The sequence below is a fragment of the Tupaia chinensis genome, unplaced genomic scaffold, assembly GCF_000334495.1.
Source record: "Tupaia chinensis unplaced genomic scaffold, TupChi_1.0 Scaffold000469_1, whole genome shotgun sequence".
NCBI classification, from domain to species: domain Eukaryota; kingdom Metazoa; phylum Chordata; class Mammalia; order Scandentia; family Tupaiidae; genus Tupaia; species Tupaia belangeri.
Window position 1 is genome coordinate 1,053,954 of NW_006159978.1, and position 273 is coordinate 1,054,226.

Below are 273 nucleotides of genomic sequence, written 5' to 3' on the forward strand. Positions count from 1 at the left end.
TCTTTGCCCTGACACTCTTCCCCCCTGGCTCTTCTCCTCCCTGTACCCTGGAGCCACTTCCTCTCCTTTGGATGGGGGGTGGACAGAGGCAGGAGGGACCTGGAAAGGCTCAGCTCATTCCCCTGGGAAAGTAGTGCATCCCTGTGGGAGAGGCCATGCGCCCCCCCCCCATTCCTTTTCAGTGTATATTTTTTATTTAAATCTGTTAGTGGGGCTTGGGTTCCAGGACAATGGGGGCTCTGTTAACTTTTCCTCCTGGTCAGCCGGCAAGGA